The sequence below is a fragment of the Lepisosteus platostomus genome, chromosome 1 (assembly GCF_059453375.1).
Source record: "Lepisosteus platostomus isolate fLepPlt1 chromosome 1, fLepPlt1.hap1, whole genome shotgun sequence".
NCBI classification, from domain to species: domain Eukaryota; kingdom Metazoa; phylum Chordata; class Actinopteri; order Semionotiformes; family Lepisosteidae; genus Lepisosteus; species Lepisosteus platostomus.
Window position 1 is genome coordinate 78,117,499 of NC_142611.1, and position 13,313 is coordinate 78,130,811.

Here is a 13,313-nt window from a genome sequence, read left to right on the forward strand (position 1 = left end):
TTGCTACGAAGCTGCTGTGCATTTTCCTGGCCTCTGTGCTGAGAGGCTTTGCAACAGCACCTGCAGCGCGTACCTGGACTTATTTTTCCAGGCTCTGGGTAGGTAGGGAGGTGTTCAGAGTGTGGGGTGTCAGACCCAAGCTGGACGTCCCACTCTCTGACACATGCCCTGCAATTTATGGGACAGTTAAAAGTTTTCTAAGATCTCACCCAATTGGCCATATTCCCCTCCGAGATGTCAGCGTCCAAAAACTGGAAGATTTCGTAGCACCCCAGAACAATAGGCAGACCCCTGTGGGCATTTTAACATCAGCCCAAACAAGGAAGGTGTGGAAACACACATCCTCTAAATTTCTGTGCAACATTCACAGAGATTTAGCCTGGAGTGTCGTCCACCAGTGCTTACCGGTACGAACTTTCTTGTACCGTAGGGGCCTCACCCCCAGCCCTCGCTGCGTTAGGGTGGGCTGCGGCGAGGAGGAGACTGTGACCCATCTCCTGTGGTCCTGCTTTTTTGCTAAGGCCTTCTGGGCACAGTTTGAAGATTGGTTGCAGGCTCTCTCGCCCCAATTTACCCTGACCGCTGCTTTCATCATATACGGCATCTCTCCTGTCAAACTTCCCCCTGACGTGTTTGACAGGATCTGGGCCGTGGTGAACAGTGGGAAAGACGCCCTGTGGAGAGTGAGGAACATGGGGCTGTTCAAAGGCATCGAGGTCCCAGTCAAGGCAGCAGGTAGCCTGGCCCTGTTCATCACCCGAGAGAACTATTACCTCAGAGATCTGTGGAGAGAAGGGAGGGAGGAAGCAGAAAATCTGTGGGAAATAGAGAGCATTGGACAGTATCTCAAGAAACTGTGAAAAACATTATCATGTTTAAATAAAGAATGTGATTTGCACCAGAAAAAAAGAAAATTGTTGCTATGTAACTGTTACCGTGTCAAAATGTAATGAGATGTGATCATATATACTGTTTTAAGTATGTATATTAATGTAAAGCTTTCTGATTTGTGATTTCCTGTATTTTTTTGTGAAAAGGAAATAAAGTTCTTAAAAATCGAAATCGGTTCACCCAGGGCGAGGCTCGGCCATTGCACTCCGGCTGTGCTGACCCCTGCGAATTCCCCAAATGTGGGAATCTCGACTGCATAATTTCTGGTAGTGGGGGACTGCGTTCGCGCTCTCCCCTGATGTGCTTGGTCCAAGAACAGATGCGGCAGTGCGGGCGGCTTTGCCGTCTGCTGGGGAGCTGTGCTGGGTGCCGATGAAGCGGCTTCAGCGGTGGGGGTTACTACAGAAACGCCCTGGGCTTTTTCGCGAGCACCGCCTGATAACGTTGTCTCCTTTTCAACCCGCTACAGCCATAACGCTATTTGTATAACCACAAAAAACAATCTTGTGCTTATACACGTTAAATGTTCACCTCGTCACAAGGTACTTCAATTGTGATCTTTCAGCTTGTCTGACCCTGGTGGTCTGGCTGACTTTTGCTTTCTCCCGCTCTCTGTCCTGGGACAGTAATCCTTTATTGTTTTTCTCACACTCCATCAGTTTGACTTTGTAGTTCAGTCTGTTGCCCGTGTGTGTGTGTGTGTACCAGTTTGTAGTGCAATGTAACCTGACTACCTTACGTCCTGCACTCATAATATAATATATATATAGAGAGAGATAAATACTGTATATCTTAAGAACAAAATCCAACACCAAAAGCTCTTCATGAGTCATTTTACCCCAGCATTGAAACCGAGTTCTTACCAGCATGCAACACATTGCTAATCCAACCAAAAGATCAAGGTGTGATGGTCAACTTGAAGTGCATGAAGTAGGAGTAGAACAATGTACCCCGAAGCAGGACCACAATTCGAAAGGAGTGGATGCCACTATTTCTCTTTTTTTCTTAGTTATAGGTCCATGGAAGCATTTCAAGCTAATTACACTACTCCTCCTGGACATGAATTCCCTTTTCAAAGCGAGTCTTTTTGCTGTAGTTTGCATGGTTTAGGATGCTGATCGAGGTTAGCCTTGATTTGGTCATGGGGGCCTCGGTACTGTATGCTAATGCTAAAGACAGTTCACCAGTTTTCTGATTGTTGGGTTCTGTATCAGTGCAGGAATGTCAAATAGTGAATGGCTGTACCTCTGTTGTATCCGTGCTCAATGAACGAAATCGGTTATAAATGAATGTATGTATATTTGTACGCAAAACGAGTTGTTTATTGACTGACCTTCAATTGCAGATTTAGAGGCAGCTTCGATATTCGTTTTACAGCCGTTTTTTTTTCATATGAATCACACGCATGCCATTCAAAGAGCCACTTTAGCGATGAGCAGATTGATCCATGTTTCTTGTGCATCTGAAGGGATGTGAGGGAGCTTCTCTTTCTGAACTGGCATGCCTTAAAAATGGACGACCGTCGCGATACCGTTTGCCAGTCAGTGTTGCTGGATGAAACAAAAGTGGGCAGATTGAAATGTTTGGTCTTTTCGTGAGCACCCCGGGAAATAAATGTCCATAGTCGAGGGTTTTTCCTCCCAAAGCCTACGGCACCAACGGCGACCCCTGCTGGCCGAGAGAGCAAAAGCTTACAGCACCTGGTATTCCCAGGCGGTCTCCCATCCAAGTACTAACCAGGCCCGACCCTGCTTAGCTTCCGAGATCAGACGAGATCGGGCGTGTTCAGGGTGGTGTGGCGGTAAGCGAAAGCAACGGCGCCTGACTCGCTACTTGAAGCTGTGTGTGGCGGGGGCTCCGGGCCCCCCGAGCGGGACTCAAGGATCGTTCGTGTGCAACTCTTTGGAAAGGAGCTGCTTTCCAAATCGCATTGCGTGCCTGGATGTTGGCGACTGTGCTCCCGTGCTCCCGTGCTCCCTTCAGTTGCCTGGCCCTGCTCTTGCCCCGCACTGGAGCAGGACAAATAAACTGCACGGAGGAGCACCAGGCAAGTCTTCACCAGACAAAAACCTCCAGTGCACAGCACACTGCAAACATTTCGGGGCTGTCGCGTGTTTATTTCAGCACATAAAGCGCTCGGCGCCTCCGCCCTCTTGTGGCCTTGCGGCGTCAGAGCAAGAGGCTCCTTCTCGCTGCCCTTCCGCTGTGTTGCAGGGCCCCGCGAGGGAACCCGGAGCGCGCACTTTGTGGGGGGGCGGGGGACCGCGTTCGCGCTCTGCCCCCGGTCTCTTGCGCGAGTACTAAATCTCACGGCCCCAGCCAGCGGCCAGGAGACGAGTACAATTTCGCGGGACAGGGGGGCCTCGTCATTGATCGTTACAGGTGAGACGGGGATCAGGAGGAGACCCCGACTGATGGGTGACACACCGCCGTGACTCCTTCTCGAGAGAGACGCCCTGGGATTTGGAACGGCCAAGGAGGGTCAGGACACCTCGGTTTGACGCCTCCCCCCGAAGGACGGCGCCTGTTTGTGCAGCAGAGTGTCGCCATCAGGAGGCTGGGGCATAAGAGGGCCACACAGCCCGCAGGGTGAGCGCTCCCTACTGGTCCCAGTCACACCTCTTGCAGGAGCAGCAGCAGCCTGAGCTTTCCCGGGGGGGAAGCTCCCGTCCGGGTGCCGGCCAGGCTCACACCTGCTGGGCTGCCGGGGGTGAGCCCAGTCGAGAGTCGCAGGGCGAGACCTAGTCACCGGGGAGAAACGATACAAGTGAAGGATTGCTCGGCTCTCGGCTCTTGAAAAGACCGACAAATGACTCGTTCCCGCCGGAGCTGATTGTACCCGCATGTGTGGTGTCGTCTTCTTCCCCCGCCCCGCTGTGTTTGCTGTATTGTCTCTGAAGCCGGCCCCCCCGAGACGAGACGGGCTGTTCCTGTGCCCCAATTAACACTTTACAGGTGCCATTCCCCGGCATTGTGGCCATTGTCGGTGCTCACACGCGATAAGATAAGGCGGAGGAGAGCGGGGCATGCCCAGCGCCAGACATTCAAGGAGGGGGCAGTGCGAGGTGAGGTGAGGTGAGGTGAGGTGAGGTGCGACACGCCGGAGCCCCGACGCTGCTAACGCGGAGCACTTGTTGGACTGGCATCGAAAGGACGTGTGCGCTCGGAGCGAGCCTTCCCTGCGGCGGAGCGCGGGAACTTTCTCCCCCCCTCCCGCTGCAGGAGTTGTGTGCGCTGCAGCGGTGCCGAGAGAAAAGCACAGAAGGCAGCAGGCTCTGGAGAGCAGGTAAGAGACGGAGGCGAGCAGGCTCGTTTTTTTTGGAAATTGCTGAAAAGGTTTGTTCGGTGTGTGGCAGGCGCACGTCGCGAGCTTGCGTGGCGATCTGCCGGCCTGGTGATATGTAAATGAGGCCGAATTGCATCCCGGGACATGCTGCGGATGCGAAATGGCGACTGCAGATGTGTAGGAAACGACGCGCTCGTTTTCTCGCTTTGCCCTCGCTTTTGAGTGTTAGTGTGGCGTGTGAGTGTGCGAAAGAGTGGGCCCAGCAGGAGGCGGTGGCGTGCGGGGCGAGGAGCTGGCCTAGGCTGCGAGTACTGTGCTGTGAGTGCGGCCCGCTTGCTGGGGCCTGTACAACTCATACTTACCTGGCAGGGGAGATACCTTGATCAAGAAGGAGGTTCACCCAGGGCGAGGCTCGGCCATTGCACTCCGGCTGTGCTGACCCCTGCGAATTCCCCAAATGTGGGAATCTCGACTGCATAATTTCTGGTAGTGGGGGACTGCGTTCGCGCTCTCCCCTGATGTGCTTGGTCCAAGAACAGATGCGGCAGTGCGGGCGGCTTTGCCGTCTGCTGGGGAGCTGTGCTGGGTGCCGATGAAGCGGCTTCAGCGGTGGGGTTACTACAGAAACGCCCTGGGCTTTTTCGCGAGCACCGCCTGATAACGTTGTCTCCTTTTCAACCCGCTACAGCCATAACGCTATTTGTATAACCACAAAAAACAATCTTGTGCTTATACACGTTAAATGTTCACCTCGTGACAAGGTACTTCAATTGTGATCTTTCAGCTTGTCTGACCCTGGTGGTCTGGCTGACTTTTGCTTTCTCCCGCTCTCTGTCCTGGGACAGTAATCCTTTATTGTTTTTCTCACACTCCATCAGTTTGACTTTGTAGTTCAGTCTGTTGCCCGTGTGTGTGTGTGTGTACCAGTTTGTAGTGCAATGTAACCTGACTACCTTACGTCCTGCACTCATAATATAATATATATATAGAGAGAGATAAATACTGTATATCTTAAGAACAAAATCCAACACCAAAAGCTCTTCATGAGTCATTTTACCCCAGCATTGAAACCGAGTTCTTACCAGCATGCAACACATTGCTAATCCAACCAAAAGATCAAGGTGTGATGGTCAACTTGAAGTGCATGAAGTAGGAGTAGAACAATGTACCCCGAAGCAGGACCACAATTCGAAAGGAGTGGATGCCACTATTTCTCTTTTTTTCTTAGTTATAGGTCCATGGAAGCATTTCAAGCTAATTACACTACTCCTCCTGGACATGAATTCCCTTTTCAAAGCGAGTCTTTTTGCTGTAGTTTGCATGGTTTAGGATGCTGATCGAGGTTAGCCTTGATTTGGTCATGGGGGCCTCGGTACTGTATGCTAATGCTAAAGACAGTTCACCAGTTTTCTGATTGTTGGGTTCTGTATCAGTGCAGGAATGTCAAATAGTGAATGGCTGTACCTCTGTTGTATCCGTGCTCAATGAACGAAATCGGTTATAAATGAATGTATGTATATTTGTACGCAAAACGAGTTGTTTATTGACTGACCTTCAATTGCAGATTTAGAGGCAGCTTCGATATTCGTTTTACAGCCGTTTTTTTTTCATATGAATCACACGCATGCCATTCAAAGAGCCACTTTAGCGATGAGCAGATTGATCCATGTTTCTTGTGCATCTGAAGGGATGTGAGGGAGCTTCTCTTTCTGAACTGGCATGCCTTAAAAATGGACGACCGTCGCGATACCGTTTGCCAGTCAGTGTTGCTGGATGAAACAAAAGTGGGCAGATTGAAATGTTTGGTCTTTTCGTGAGCACCCCGGGAAATAAATGTCCATAGTCGAGGGTTTTTCCTCCCAAAGCCTACGGCACCAACGGCGACCCCTGCTGGCCGAGAGAGCAAAAGCTTACAGCACCTGGTATTCCCAGGCGGTCTCCCATCCAAGTACTAACCAGGCCCGACCCTGCTTAGCTTCCGAGATCAGACGAGATCGGGCGTGTTCAGGGTGGTGTGGCGGTAAGCGAAAGCAACGGCGCCTGACTCGCTACTTGAAGCTGTGTGTGGCGGGGGCTCCGGGCCCCCCGAGCGGGACTCAAGGATCGTTCGTGTGCAACTCTTTGGAAAGGAGCTGCTTTCCAAATCGCATTGCGTGCCTGGATGTTGGCGACTGTGCTCCCGTGCTCCCGTGCTCCCTTCAGTTGCCTGGCCCTGCTCTTGCCCCGCACTGGAGCAGGACAAATAAACTGCACGGAGGAGCACCAGGCAAGTCTTCACCAGACAAAAACCTCCAGTGCACAGCACACTGCAAACATTTCGGGGCTGTCGCGTGTTTATTTCAGCACATAAAGCGCTCGGCGCCTCCGCCCTCTTGTGGCCTTGCGGCGTCAGAGCAAGAGGCTCCTTCTCGCTGCCCTTCCGCTGTGTTGCAGGGCCCCGCGAGGGAACCCGGAGCGCGCACTTTGTGGGGGGGCGGGGGACCGCGTTCGCGCTCTGCCCCCGGTCTCTTGCGCGAGTACTAAATCTCACGGCCCCAGCCAGCGGCCAGGAGACGAGTACAATTTCGCGGGACAGGGGGGCCTCGTCATTGATCGTTACAGGTGAGACGGGGATCAGGAGGAGACCCCGACTGATGGGTGACACACCGCCGTGACTCCTTCTCGAGAGAGACGCCCTGGGATTTGGAACGGCCAAGGAGGGTCAGGACACCTCGGTTTGACGCCTCCCCCCGAAGGACGGCGCCTGTTTGTGCAGCAGAGTGTCGCCATCAGGAGGCTGGGGCATAAGAGGGCCACACAGCCCGCAGGGTGAGCGCTCCCTACTGGTCCCAGTCACACCTCTTGCAGGAGCAGCAGCAGCCTGAGCTTTCCCGGGGGGGAAGCTCCCGTCCGGGTGCCGGCCAGGCTCACACCTGCTGGGCTGCCGGGGGTGAGCCCAGTCGAGAGTCGCAGGGCGAGACCTAGTCACCGGGGAGAAACGATACAAGTGAAGGATTGCTCGGCTCTCGGCTCTTGAAAAGACCGACAAATGACTCGTTCCCGCCGGAGCTGATTGTACCCGCATGTGTGGTGTCGTCTTCTTCCCCCGCCCCGCTGTGTTTGCTGTATTGTCTCTGAAGCCGGCCCCCCCGAGACGAGACGGGCTGTTCCTGTGCCCCAATTAACACTTTACAGGTGCCATTCCCCGGCATTGTGGCCATTGTCGGTGCTCACACGCGATAAGATAAGGCGGAGGAGAGCGGGGCATGCCCAGCGCCAGACATTCAAGGAGGGGGCAGTGCGAGGTGAGGTGAGGTGAGGTGAGGTGAGGTGCGACACGCCGGAGCCCCGACGCTGCTAACGCGGAGCACTTGTTGGACTGGCATCGAAAGGACGTGTGCGCTCGGAGCGAGCCTTCCCTGCGGCGGAGCGCGGGAACTTTCTCCCCCCCTCCCGCTGCAGGAGTTGTGTGCGCTGCAGCGGTGCCGAGAGAAAAGCACAGAAGGCAGCAGGCTCTGGAGAGCAGGTAAGAGACGGAGGCGAGCAGGCTCGTTTTTTTTGGAAATTGCTGAAAAGGTTTGTTCGGTGTGTGGCAGGCGCACGTCGCGAGCTTGCGTGGCGATCTGCCGGCCTGGTGATATGTAAATGAGGCCGAATTGCATCCCGGGACATGCTGCGGATGCGAAATGGCGACTGCAGATGTGTAGGAAACGACGCGCTCGTTTTCTCGCTTTGCCCTCGCTTTTGAGTGTTAGTGTGGCGTGTGAGTGTGCGAAAGAGTGGGCCCAGCAGGAGGCGGTGGCGTGCGGGGCGAGGAGCTGGCCTAGGCTGCGAGTACTGTGCTGTGAGTGCGGCCCGCTTGCAGGGGCCTGTACAACTCATACTTACCTGGCAGGGGAGATACCTTGATCAAGAAGGAGGTTCACCCAGGGCGAGGCTCGGCCATTGCACTCCGGCTGTGCTGACCCCTGCGAATTCCCCAAATGTGGGAATCTCGACTGCATAATTTCTGGTAGTGGGGGACTGCGTTCGCGCTCTCCCCTGATGTGCTTGGTCCAAGAACAGATGCGGCAGTGCGGGCGGCTTTGCCGTCTGCTGGGGAGCTGTGCTGGGTGCCGATGAAGCGGCTTCAGCGGTGGGGGTTACTACAGAAACGCCCTGGGCTTTTTCGCGAGCACCGCCTGATAACGTTGTCTCCTTTTCAACCCGCTACAGCCATAACGCTATTTGTATAACCACAAAAAACAATCTTGTGCTTATACACGTTAAATGTTCACCTCGTCACAAGGTACTTCAATTGTGATCTTTCAGCTTGTCTGACCCTGGTGGTCTGGCTGACTTTTGCTTTCTCCCGCTCTCTGTCCTGGGACAGTAATCCTTTATTGTTTTTCTCACACTCCATCAGTTTGACTTTGTAGTTCAGTCTGTTGCCCGTGTGTGTGTGTGTACCAGTTTGTAGTGCAATGTAACCTGACTACCTTACGTCCTGCACTCATAATATAATATATATAGAGAGAGAGATAAATACTGTATATCTTAAGAACAAAATCCAACACCAAAAGCTCTTCATGAGTCATTTTACCCCAGCATTGAAACCGAGTTCTTACCAGCATGCAACACATTGCTAATCCAACCAAAAGATCAAGGTGTGATGGTCAACTTGAAGTGCATGAAGTAGGAGTAGAACAATGTACCCCGAAGCAGGACCACAATTCGAAAGGAGTGGATGCCACTATTTCTCTTTTTTTCTTAGTTATAGGTCCATGGAAGCATTTCAAGCTAATTACACTACTCCTCCTGGACATGAATTCCCTTTTCAAAGCGAGTCTTTTTGCTGTAGTTTGCATGGTTTAGGATGCTGATCGAGGTTAGCCTTGATTTGGTCATGGGGGCCTCGGTACTGTATGCTAATGCTAAAGACAGTTCACCAGTTTTCTGATTGTTGGGTTCTGTATCAGTGCAGGAATGTCAAATAGTGAATGGCTGTACCTCTGTTGTATCCGTGCTCAATGAACGAAATCGGTTATAAATGAATGTATGTATATTTGTACGCAAAACGAGTTGTTTATTGACTGACCTTCAATTGCAGATTTAGAGGCAGCTTCGATATTCGTTTTACAGCCGTTTTTTTTTCATATGAATCACACGCATGCCATTCAAAGAGCCACTTTAGCGATGAGCAGATTGATCCATGTTTCTTGTGCATCTGAAGGGATGTGAGGGAGCTTCTCTTTCTGAACTGGCATGCCTTAAAAATGGACGACCGTCGCGATACCGTTTGCCAGTCAGTGTTGCTGGATGAAACAAAAGTGGGCAGATTGAAATGTTTGGTCTTTTCGTGAGCACCCCGGGAAATAAATGTCCATAGTCGAGGGTTTTTCCTCCCAAAGCCTACGGCACCAACGGCGACCCCTGCTGGCCGAGAGAGCAAAAGCTTACAGCACCTGGTATTCCCAGGCGGTCTCCCATCCAAGTACTAACCAGGCCCGACCCTGCTTAGCTTCCGAGATCAGACGAGATCGGGCGTGTTCAGGGTGGTGTGGCCGTAAGCGAAAGCAACGGCGCCTGACTCGCTACTTGAAGCTGTGTGTGGCGGGGGCTCCGGGCCCCCCGAGCGGGACTCAAGGATCGTTCGTGTGCAACTCTTTGGAAAGGAGCTGCTTTCCAAATCGCATTGCGTGCCTGGATGTTGGCGACTGTGCTCCCGTGCTCCCGTGCTCCCTTCAGTTGCCTGGCCCTGCTCTTGCCCCGCACTGGAGCAGGACAAATAAACTGCACGGAGGAGCACCAGGCAAGTCTTCACCAGACAAAAACCTCCAGTGCACAGCACACTGCAAACATTTCGGGGCTGTCGCGTGTTTATTTCAGCACATAAAGCGCTCGGCGCCTCCGCCCTCTTGTGGCCTTGCGGCGTCAGAGCAAGAGGCTCCTTCTCGCTGCCCTTCCGCTGTGTTGCAGGGCCCCGCGAGGGAACCCGGAGCGCGCACTTTGTGGGGGGGCGGGGGACCGCGTTCGCGCTCTGCCCCCGGTCTCTTGCGCGAGTACTAAATCTCACGGCCCCAGCCAGCGGCCAGGAGACGAGTACAATTTCGCGGGACAGGGGGGCCTCGTCATTGATCGTTACAGGTGAGACGGGGATCAGGAGGAGACCCCGACTGATGGGTGACACACCGCCGTGACTCCTTCTCGAGAGAGACGCCCTGGGATTTGGAACGGCCAAGGAGGGTCAGGACACCTCGGTTTGACGCCTCCCCCCGAAGGACGGCGCCTGTTTGTGCAGCAGAGTGTCGCCATCAGGAGGCTGGGGCATAAGAGGGCCACACAGCCCGCAGGGTGAGCGCTCCCTACTGGTCCCAGTCACACCTCTTGCAGGAGCAGCAGCAGCCTGAGCTTTCCCGGGGGGGAAGCTCCCGTCCGGGTGCCGGCCAGGCTCACACCTGCTGGGCTGCCGGGGGTGAGCCCAGTCGAGAGTCGCAGGGCGAGACCTAGTCACCGGGGAGAAACGATACAAGTGAAGGATTGCTCGGCTCTCGGCTCTTGAAAAGACCGACAAATGACTCGTTCCCGCCGGAGCTGATTGTACCCGCATGTGTGGTGTCGTCTTCTTCCCCCGCCCCGCTGTGTTTGCTGTATTGTCTCTGAAGCCGGCCCCCCCGAGGCGAGACGGGCTGTTCCTGTGCCCCAATTAACACTTTACAGGTGCCATTCCCCGGCATTGTGGCCATTGTCGGTGCTCACACGCGATAAGATAAGGCGGAGGAGAGCGGGGCATGCCCAGCGCCAGACATTCAAGGAGGGGGCAGTGCGAGGTGAGGTGAGGTGAGGTGAGGTGCGACACGCCGGAGCCCCGACGCTGCTAACGCGGAGCACTTGTTGGACTGGCATCGAAAGGACGTGTGCGCTCGGAGCGAGCCTTCCCTGCGGCGGAGCGCGGGAACTTTCTCCCCCCCTCCCGCTGCAGGAGTTGTGTGCGCTGCAGCGGTGCCGAGAGAAAAGCACAGAAGGCAGCAGGCTCTGGAGAGCAGGTAAGAGACGGAGGCGAGCAGGCTCGTTTTTTTTGGAAATTGCTGAAAAGGTTTGTTCGGTGTGTGGCAGGCGCACGTCGCGAGCTTGCGTAGCGATCTGCCGGCCTGGTGATATGTAAATGAGGCCGAATTGCATCCCGGGACATGCTGCGGATGCGAAATGGCGACTGCAGATGTGTAGGAAACGACGCGCTCGTTTTCTCGCTTTGCCCTCGCTTTTGAGTGTTAGTGTGGCGTGTGAGTGTGCGAAAGAGTGGGCCCAGCAGGAGGCGGTGGCGTGCGGGGCGAGGAGCTGGCCTAGGCTGCGAGTACTGTGCTGTGAGTGCGGCCCGCTTGCAGGGGCCTGTACAACTCATACTTACCTGGCAGGGGAGATACCTTGATCAAGAAGGAGGTTCACCCAGGGCGAGGCTCGGCCATTGCACTCCGGCTGTGCTGACCCCTGCGAATTCCCCAAATGTGGGAATCTCGACTGCATAATTTCTGGTAGTGGGGGACTGCGTTCGCGCTCTCCCCTGATGTGCTTGGTCCAAGAACAGATGCGGCAGTGCGGGCGGCTTTGCCGTCTGCTGGGGAGCTGTGCTGGGTGCCGATGAAGCGGCTTCAGCGGTGGGGGTTACTACAGAAACGCCCTGGGCTTTTTCGCGAGCACCGCCTGATAACGTTGTCTCCTTTTCAACCCGCTACAGCCATAACGCTATTTGTATAACCACAAAAAACAATCTTGTGCTTATACACGTTAAATGTTCACCTCGTCACAAGGTACTTCAATTGTGATCTTTCAGCTTGTCTGACCCTGGTGGTCTGGCTGACTTTTGCTTTCTCCCGCTCTCTGTCCTGGGACAGTAATCCTTTATTGTTTTTCTCACACTCCATCAGTTTGACTTTGTAGTTCAGTCTGTTGCCCGTGTGTGTGTGTGTGTACCAGTTTGTAGTGCAATGTAACCTGACTACCTTACGTCCTGCACTCATAATATAATATATATATAGAGAGAGATAAATACTGTATATCTTAAGAACAAAATCCAACACCAAAAGCTCTTCATGAGTCATTTTACCCCAGCATTGAAACCGAGTTCTTACCAGCATGCAACACATTGCTAATCCAACCAAAAGATCAAGGTGTGATGGTCAACTTGAAGTGCATGAAGTAGGAGTAGAACAATGTACCCCGAAGCAGGACCACAATTCGAAAGGAGTGGATGCCACTATTTCTCTTTTTTTCTTAGTTATAGGTCCATGGAAGCATTTCAAGCTAATTACACTACTCCTCCTGGACATGAATTCCCTTTTCAAAGCGAGTCTTTTTGCTGTAGTTTGCATGGTTTAGGATGCTGATCGAGGTTAGCCTTGATTTGGTCATGGGGGCCTCGGTACTGTATGCTAATGCTAAAGACAGTTCACCAGTTTTCTGATTGTTGGGTTCTGTATCAGTGCAGGAATGTCAAATAGTGAATGGCTGTACCTCTGTTGTATCCGTGCTCAATGAACGAAATCGGTTATAAATGAATGTATGTATATTTGTACGCAAAACGAGTTGTTTATTGACTGACCTTCAATTGCAGATTTAGAGGCAGCTTCGATATTCGTTTTACAGCCGTTTTTTTTTCATATGAATCACACGCATGCCATTCAAAGAGCCACTTTAGCGATGAGCAGATTGATCCATGTTTCTTGTGCATCTGAAGGGATGTGAGGGAGCTTCTCTTTCTGAACTGGCATGCCTTAAAAATGGACGACCGTCGCGATACCGTTTGCCAGTCAGTGTTGCTGGATGAAACAAAAGTGGGCAGATTGAAATGTTTGGTCTTTTCGTGAGCACCCCGGGAAATAAATGTCCATAGTCGAGGGTTTTTCCTCCCAAAGCCTACGGCACCAACGGCGACCCCTGCTGGCCGAGAGAGCAAAAGCTTACAGCACCTGGTATTCCCAGGCGGTCTCCCATCCAAGTACTAACCAGGCCCGACCCTGCTTAGCTTCCGAGATCAGACGAGATCGGGCGTGTTCAGGGTGGTGTGGCCGTAAGCGAAAGCAACGGCGCCTGACTCGCTACTTGAAGCTGTGTGTGGCGGGGGCTCCGGGCCCCCCGAGCGGGACTCAAGGATCGTTCGTGTGCAACTCTTTGGAAAGGA

The 13,313-nt window shown here is 53.3% G+C and overlaps 8 non-coding genes across 8 annotated transcripts; 4 read left to right on the forward strand and 4 right to left on the reverse strand.

The window, feature by feature from the left end:
* Window positions 1–1,019: 1,019 nt before the first annotated feature.
* Window positions 1,020–1,189, forward strand: LOC148678858 (U1 spliceosomal RNA). Its single transcript, XR_015940232.1, has one exon. It is a non-coding gene; the product is annotated as a U1 spliceosomal RNA (small nuclear RNA).
* A 1,390-nt stretch (window positions 1,190–2,579) lies between these two features.
* On the reverse strand, window positions 2,580–2,698 carry LOC148678859 (5S ribosomal RNA). The gene has a single exon (XR_015940767.1). It is a non-coding gene; the product is annotated as a 5S ribosomal RNA (ribosomal RNA).
* Window positions 2,699–4,531: 1,833 nt separating this feature from the next.
* LOC148678860 (U1 spliceosomal RNA) lies at window positions 4,532–4,695 on the forward strand. Its single transcript, XR_015940780.1, has one exon. It is a non-coding gene; the product is annotated as a U1 spliceosomal RNA (small nuclear RNA).
* A 1,389-nt stretch (window positions 4,696–6,084) lies between these two features.
* Window positions 6,085–6,203, reverse strand: LOC148678861 (5S ribosomal RNA). Its single transcript, XR_015940768.1, has one exon. It is a non-coding gene; the product is annotated as a 5S ribosomal RNA (ribosomal RNA).
* Window positions 6,204–8,036: 1,833 nt separating this feature from the next.
* On the forward strand, window positions 8,037–8,200 carry LOC148678862 (U1 spliceosomal RNA). The gene has a single exon (XR_015940783.1). It is a non-coding gene; the product is annotated as a U1 spliceosomal RNA (small nuclear RNA).
* Window positions 8,201–9,588: 1,388 nt separating this feature from the next.
* LOC148678863 (5S ribosomal RNA) lies at window positions 9,589–9,707 on the reverse strand. The gene has a single exon (XR_015940551.1). It is a non-coding gene; the product is annotated as a 5S ribosomal RNA (ribosomal RNA).
* Window positions 9,708–11,535: 1,828 nt separating this feature from the next.
* LOC148678864 (U1 spliceosomal RNA) lies at window positions 11,536–11,699 on the forward strand. Its single transcript, XR_015940785.1, has one exon. It is a non-coding gene; the product is annotated as a U1 spliceosomal RNA (small nuclear RNA).
* A 1,390-nt stretch (window positions 11,700–13,089) lies between these two features.
* Window positions 13,090–13,208, reverse strand: LOC148678865 (5S ribosomal RNA). The gene has a single exon (XR_015940553.1). It is a non-coding gene; the product is annotated as a 5S ribosomal RNA (ribosomal RNA).
* Between the last annotated feature and the right edge of the window lie 105 nt (window positions 13,209–13,313).